This window comes from Octopus bimaculoides, chromosome 5 (genome assembly GCF_001194135.2).
Source record: "Octopus bimaculoides isolate UCB-OBI-ISO-001 chromosome 5, ASM119413v2, whole genome shotgun sequence".
NCBI classification, from domain to species: Eukaryota; Metazoa; Mollusca; class Cephalopoda; order Octopoda; family Octopodidae; genus Octopus; species Octopus bimaculoides.
In genome coordinates this window covers 55,224,458-55,232,346 of record NC_068985.1, presented here as the reverse complement: position 1 = coordinate 55,232,346, position 7,889 = coordinate 55,224,458, and positions in this window count along the sequence as shown.

The window sequence follows — 7,889 nt, the reverse complement described above, 5'->3', positions numbered from 1 at the left end:
ATATATATATATATATATATATAATGTGTGTGTGTGTGTGTGTACATGTGTATGTGCATGTGTGTGTGTGTGTATGTGTACATGTGTATGTGTGTGTGTGTATGAGAGAGAGTGGGGAATGATACATAATGTTTGTCATATTTAAAGTAAGCAGAATTATAGGCCCAGACCTAAAGTTTCATGTAAGAATCTATACGTTTCTAACACAGTGGTGTGTGAAGTTTTGTTTTGTACATATATAAGTAGGTGGTGGTGTAAGCTGATCTAGGTGTATACACACCATTTGTTAACAAACGAGAGTGAATAGCTTGTTCTCCAGTTTGAATGTCCAAGTATATTCGAACTGATAATAACATTATGATTTCACTTCTCACTGCTTAGCTCTCCCCCTCCATAATTTACTTACAGTGAGCTGTTGTATAGCGCTGCCAGTCATCATAAGGTGACTGGAAAAGCATAAGAGAGGTACTCTCTTAATTCAGCTTGCAGTGCCATTTGCTTAGTGTCTGTGACCAATGAGAAGATTACTCCAAAATGTTAACATCTCACAGTCCAGTTAGGTGGCACTGCAAGCTGATCTAAGTGTATACGTCTAGGTCTAGATCTAGTCGTAAAGTGAGTGTCACTGTCATGCAAGCAGTGTTGATGGTATCCAGTCTTATGTAAAATACATGCCTGGCTGTAGGGAAATATTACCTTGCTTGGAAAGAGGTGAAGATTGGTGACAGAAAAGGCTTCTAGATTTAGAAAACCGACAATCATCTTGTGATGCCAAGACAAGGGTACTCACAAACACAGCAATTATTTTTATATATATATTTATTTATTTTTATATATATATATTTATTTATTTTTATATATATATATTTATTTATATATATATATATATATATATATGAGTGGCTGTGTGGTAAGTAGCTTGCTTACCAACCACATGGTTTCGGGTTCAGTCCCCTTGTGAGTGGATTTGGTAGACAGAAACTGAAAGAAGCCCGTTGTATATATGTATATGTGTGTGTGTCAGTGTTTGTCCCCCTAGCATTGCTTGACAACCGATACTGGTGTGTTTATGTCCCCGTCACTTAGCGGTTCGGCAAAAAGAGACCAATAGAATAAGTACTAGGCTTACAAAAAATAAGTCCCGGGGTCGATTTGCTCAACTAAAGGCGGTGCTCCAGCATGGCCACAGTCAAATGACTGAAACAAGTAAAAGAGTAAAAAGAGAGTATAGATATATTTATAAATATTTTGCCAAACTGCTTAGTTACAGGAGCGTTAAACACACCAATACTGGTTGTGAAGCAGTAGTATGGGGACAAACGCACACACATGACAGGCTTCTTTCAGTTTCCATCTACCAAATCCACTCACAAGGCTTTGGTCAACCTGAGGCTATAGTAGAAGACACTTGCCCAAAGTGCCACGCAGTGGGACTGAACCCAGAATCATGTAGTTGGGAAACAAGCTTCTTACCACACTGCTACTCCTATGCCTTTATATATATATATAATGAGGAAAAGAAGAAAATTGACATATAGACATCAGTTTATTCAAAGATATTCAAAGTAATATAATATGTAATTCTTATCCCTACTGCCATTTCCATAGCCAATTAGTTCAGTTACACACACATAGATTTCTCTGTGTGTGTATGTGTATACAAGCATACCAGTGTCATCAAAGATGCTAACAGTTTTATTAATGATAGAAAATGGTTCATCAACAATGGGATTATATAAGGAGCAAGGAGTATTTGAGGACAATTATCAGTACATTATTCTCTTCAAATAAATTATAAGATTTTTCTTTCTTTCAGATCCTCCATGGCAGATAAAATGCTAACACAAGAAATGAAAAGAAGTGTAGCTATTGTTGCCATATATGCAGAATAGAGCAATTTAGAAATTGCCAACTTTCTAAATACTGCAAGATCTTTTGTACATAGAGTTTGTATGTAGTTGGAAGCCCATGGTGGGAATGTTTCAACTGTATTAAAGAAAACACAAAAACATTCTAAACATTCAGAAACTATAAAAAAACACTGCAGTACATCCAACAAGATCAAAGCATATTTGTGATGGTGGAAATGTAATGAGGACTATCAGCAAAGAACTTCGTCAGAGCAGACAAGAACTGTGGTACATAAGGACATTCAATACAAATTGTGTGTACTGAGGAGAGGCTACTTCGTACCTGCAAAAGCACAGGAAAACCATGTGACTCATGTCAAGTGCTTGCTTAAAATCAAAACCTTCACGAGCATGGTATGCTTTGGCTCTTCTGAGAAAACCTTTAACCAAGATCAAAAGTTCAACAAGAAATGACATGATTATGTGGAATTTCTTTTGATGTCCTCAGAGTGAGGCACACTAAGTTTCCAGCTACTGTGATGGTTTTAAGAGTGGTAAGTAATGAAAGTCATGCCACAACACCTCACATCTTTTCATAGTTGAGGTGCTGGGGAGTGTTGTTAAACCCTGGATGGGTGAAGAACTCAATGGAATGCCATACATATTTCAACAAAATTCAACACATTCTCAGACTGTGCAGTCCAAGAATGGATGTCAGACATTCTTTACAACCATGTAAGTCCAAACTTGCCAGATTTAAATCTCATTTTTAGTGTGTTGTCGAAAGGGAAACTAATCAACATCGTCATAATACCATAGCTTCACGGAAGGCTATGGTGATGTCCAGGTTATGCCCAAAATGAATAAAGACCATTTAGTTCAGATATGTCAACGATTCTGATCCTGTATGGAAGTAATCACGAAAGGCAGATTCATTGTATAATGTTATATGGAAGCATATCAAGAACATGTGCACATATTTTTATTAAAAATATTTGGTTTTCAACTAGTTTGAGATTGTATTATCAAATTACCAAATACATCCCCAAATACCTCTCGTATTCTGTATGTATTTCATTCCCTTATCTGGTAATCAATGAGGAAACTAGGGATAGATGAATGTTTAGTGAGAGCTGTGCGAGCCATGTACAGGGACGCTGTCAGTAAGGTGAGGGTTGGCAACGAGTACAGTGAAGAATTCCGAGTAGAGGTAGGGATCCACCAAGGTTCAGTCCTCAGCCCCCTCCTATTTATCATAGTCCTCCAGGCAATAACACAGGAATTCAAGACAGGATGCCCGTGGGAGCTCCTCTATGCTGATGACTTTGCTCTAATAGCTACGTCACTATCAGAACTAGAGAAGTTTCTGGTGTGGAAGCAAGGATTAGAATCGAAGGGCCTTAGAGTCAACCCAGCTAAAACCAAAGTCCTAATAAGTAGGAAGGCAGACAAACTACAAACCCCTTCAGGTAGATGGCCTTGCTTGATCTGTAGAAAAGGCATAGGCAGAAACTCTATAAGATGTACCCAGTGTAAGCTATGGACACATAAGAGGTGCAGCAATATCAAAGGAAGGCTAACAGGGAATATAGTTTTTGTATGTGGCAGATGCTCAGGAGCAATAAACATTGGAAATGTGCAGAGAACAGCTTCTGTCACATTCCAGGGAGAAAAACTAGAAGTAGTTGATAGCTTCCGTTACCTAGGTGACCAAGTCAGTAGCGGGGGAGGGTCCGATGAAAGTGTAGCTGCTAGAATAAGAATAGCCTGGGAAAAGTTCAGAGAGCTCTTACCTCTGCTGGTGACAAAGGGCCTCTCGCTCAGAGTAAGAGGCAGACTATGACGCATGTGTACGAACAGCCATGCTACATGGCATTGAAACATGGGCTGTGACTGCTGAGGACATGTGTAAGCTCGCAAGAAATGAATCCCGTATGCTCCAATGGATGTGTAATGTCAGTGTGCATACTCGACAGTGTAAGTACCTTCAGAGAAAAGTTGGACCTAAAACGCATCAGTTGTGGTGTGCAAGAGAGACGATTGCATTGGTATGGTCATGTAGCGAGAATGGATGAGGATGGCTGTGTGGAAAAGTGTCACACCCTGCGGTTGAGGGAGCCTGTGGAAGAGGTAGACCCAGGAAGACCTGGGATGAGGTGAAGCACGACCTTCAAACATTAGGCCTCACTGAGGCAATGACTAGTGACCGAGACCTTTGGAAATATGCTATGCGTGAGAAGACCCAGCAAGCCAAGTGAGACCATAATCCATGGCCTTTGCCAGGGGTGTAGCCAGCCCACTTATGCGTACCTTTTCTTCATTGGACACTAAACTCTGTTTGCGAAGACCTGTTGAGGCAAGTGAAATCAAATTCGAACAAAATTCGATGACTGGCACCCATGCCAAACTTTCCTTCATAGAAGAAAGAAAGAAGAAATCAAACAACAGGAGAAAAAGGCTCAACAAAATCAACCTCATCCTCCACTAACATTACCATGCAGTCAATGCCATCAACCCTTCTATGCAAGTATTGGTCTACAGAGTTATCAACGGCATCACCATGAAGGAAGTGTCCAGCAAAGAAGAAGTGTCCAACCATAGAAAATCTGCCTCAACAAATTCTGCTTGATCCATGCTAGAATGGAAATGTGGATGTTAAATGATGGTGATGATACAAAAGTTATGCAACATTGTATAATAAATTTATAGCCAATTCACTTCATCAAACATTATCATTTCAGTTTATAAACAAACTATGAAAGGAAATGCCCAAACACTAGAAGTATCAACTATATATGGTCATGTCTAATATCAAGGCAAAATAGACAAAATGGAAATGGAAATACATCTAATAGTACTCTATCCATAAATAAAAGATCTAACCATTTAGCATTCATATTATTCTATCAAATGTAATGCTTATTTATTCACATTATTTTGAATTAATCATGCATTATCTTATAGCTTTGAGATTTCAAAGATATAATTCTCTGGTTTTAGAATGACGTTGTAGGGTATGTGTGAGAGGCCGAATATAGTTGGTTTGAACATAAAATAGGTGGAATATTTATGCCGGATATGGCCAGTTTAAATGCTAAAAGGTTAAGGTAATTAATGAATGAAAAAATTCCTCTGACAGTTTTCTAAGAATCTTTGAATCTTTTCTTGTAACTTCAACTTGAAAGATAAAATCCCTTTATCTGTGTTTTCTTACACACATGGACATGTTGATAGACACATTATCTTCATAGGCAGTTATGATAAGACAAAAACAACATAAATAATCATACATATGAACACCAGATATTATATACATAAAAATACATATATTATTGTATGCACATAAATACACACATATACATATATATTTATGCTCACATATACAGACATTTATATCTAAGAACATACACATACACAATTATATATACATATAAATACAAACTTACACACATATGGATGAGGACAGCTGTGTAAAGAAGTGCAGATCTTTGTAGAACGAACCTGTGGAAGAGGTAGACACTGGACAAAGCAGTGAAGCATAATCTTCAAACAGCCTCACAGAAGCGATGACAAGTGACTGAGACCTTTGGTAATATGCTGTGTTTCAGAAGACTCATCAAGCCAAGTGAAATTGTAATCGTGGTCGATGGTGGTGTCACATAACTGGCACCATTGCCAGTGGCACATAAATGGCAGCCATTATACTCTTGGAGTGGTTGGTGTTAGGAAGGCATCCAGCCATAGAAACCATGCCAAACCAGACTGGAACTTGGTGCAGCTCTCCGGCTTACCAGTTTCAGTCAAGCCATCTAACCAATGCCAACATGGAAAGTAGACGCTAAATGATGATGATGATGATATATACACATATACATACATATATGTACACACCCATATCCCATAATTAAAATAATCTGCTCATATAAGCATACACTGATAAACTCTCATGTATAAAATATATATATACACTTACACGTATGAATGTATGTATGTTTATATATACAGACACACATGTATGTATATATTGTATATATATATATATATATATATATTTATTTTAATTTATTTTATATTGTATATTATATTATATATTGTATATTCCATATTCTATACCCCACATTAGTTCTGCAGGAATATAAATAAAACATAAAAAACAGACAGTGTTGGAACTCTTTTAAACAAAATAATATATTCCTCTATACACAATCATACAAAAAAACCACCTTTTTTGTATTTATTTTTACTCGCATATATATATATATATATATATATATATATATACACACACACACACACATTCATACCCAAGAATATGCACTCATAAAAATATGTATGCTCATATACACACACCCATATAAATCTACAAACAAGCCCATATATACATATCCATATATGGATAAATAAACATATGCTACAACTGGTCCTTAATCACAAATAGAGAACATAACTTCAACACATACAGATAGTCATGCACATATACACACACACACCTAGCTTACAGCCGAGGAAAGATCTATGACTGAGACTATTGTTAATTAAACTAGGTGTGAAATGAATTGGTGAAAGTACCTACAAGGTGTGTCCAAAGTGTCTCCAACTTTATTTTTATTTTTTTCCACCAAAGCTAATGCCACATGGGCAAAATCTTTTGGGTGGGAGGTGATGTCACCCTTCCTGCTCATGTGTGAAAATTTTTGTGTCAGTTCCTGGCTCTTATGCCTAGAGTACAGACATATAGTGTGTGCTCGTTGGAGTTTTGTTTTCACACAAGAAGACTGAATGCATTGAGCAGAAACTATAAACCCATGTCTTATTACCAGTGATGATGGTTTTCATGAAGTTTTGGGTCATGGTTTGCACAGTCCAGCATGTCCTGAGCGATTTCCATGTGAAGTTACTTCTGCTGCTCCACCAGCACCTTGGGGATGAGTTTTGCCAGCACTCTTTGCATGTGCAGCACTGGTCCAGTGATTATTCTCACTTCGCAGAGTAATTTCCCAGATTGTTAGATGAATCTTCCATTAATATTTGCCAAACCTTCTCAATCAGCTCCTCATTTTAGCTTGTGGTAGGCCTGCCTGAGTGTGCCTCACTCTCCACTGAGGCATGGCCATGTTTGAAGCATTTGATCCATCCTTCATCTGAGTTTTGCCCATGGCATTATTACCAAAGGCCTGCTAAATCTCCTGAATTGTTTGAGCCTGGGTACCACCAAGGTTTTGGCAAAACTTATGCAATATATCTGTTCAATGTGTTCAGTGAAAACGAAAATCTGACAAGTGTGCACTACATGTCTTTCCTCTAGGTGTAACAACGGGGAACTGACACAGCCTGCTGTCATGAAAATTTTCACATATGTACAGGAGGGGTGGTATTACCTCTCACCCAAAGGATTTTGCCCAAGCAGCATTAGTTTTGGTGGGAAAAAAATAAAGTTGGTTACTTTTTGGATGCACCTTGTATAGGTAACTACGTAAGCTGACTTAGTAAATAGGTAAACAATTTAGTTAAGTGTTTTACAGAAAGATCTTCCTCAAAAAATGTGGGCACCTAATAATTATCTCATCAAAATTATTTACAAATTTACTGATGCACTTTAATGCAAGTGTTTCAGCACAACACCAGCCAATTACTACCACCACCCTTATATGGTATGGTGTGCCTAATTACCAACCAAGATAATCAGTACCTGAGTGTTTGAGCTCCCAAATCATTTTAGATAATGATGTAGAATTGGCTTTACTTTCTATCCTAAAGCTATACAACTAAGTATGTAATCTAACTGTAAAACTGTTTAAAGTCATACCAATATAATTATAGATCATTCCTGATATTGTGACTGAACATTTATAAACTACATTTTCAATAAGCCATTTATTTTCCAGAGGGCATTCAGTTGATCTTCTACAGTTACACAAGTTCCATGTTGATGTGACATTTTTGTAGTCAATGTTAGAAAAATAGTAATGAAAGGTTAATAAATCATAAACAAGATTGCTGACTACTATACAATAAAGAAATACTTATAACTGTCTGATA